This window comes from Corvus brachyrhynchos, unplaced genomic scaffold, assembly GCF_000691975.1.
Source record: "Corvus brachyrhynchos isolate BGI_N302 unplaced genomic scaffold, ASM69197v1 scaffold2880, whole genome shotgun sequence".
NCBI classification, from domain to species: Eukaryota; Metazoa; Chordata; class Aves; order Passeriformes; family Corvidae; genus Corvus; species Corvus brachyrhynchos.
In genome coordinates this window covers 1802-2008 of record NW_008235842.1, presented here as the reverse complement: position 1 = coordinate 2008, position 207 = coordinate 1802, and positions in this window count along the sequence as shown.

Below are 207 nucleotides of genomic sequence, written 5' to 3'. Positions count from 1 at the left end.
TGGCCGTGGTCACTTCATGGCCGTGGTCACTTCCTGGGCATGGCCAAAGGGGCTCAGTTGTGCCCCTGACCACTGACCTTTGACCCCCCTGACCCCTGGCTGTGACCAGGGCTGGGAGTGGTCTCTCCATGGCCGTGGTCCCTTCCCGGCCGTGGTCACTCCATGGCCGTGGTCACTCCATGGCCGCGGTCCCTTCCCGGCCGTGGT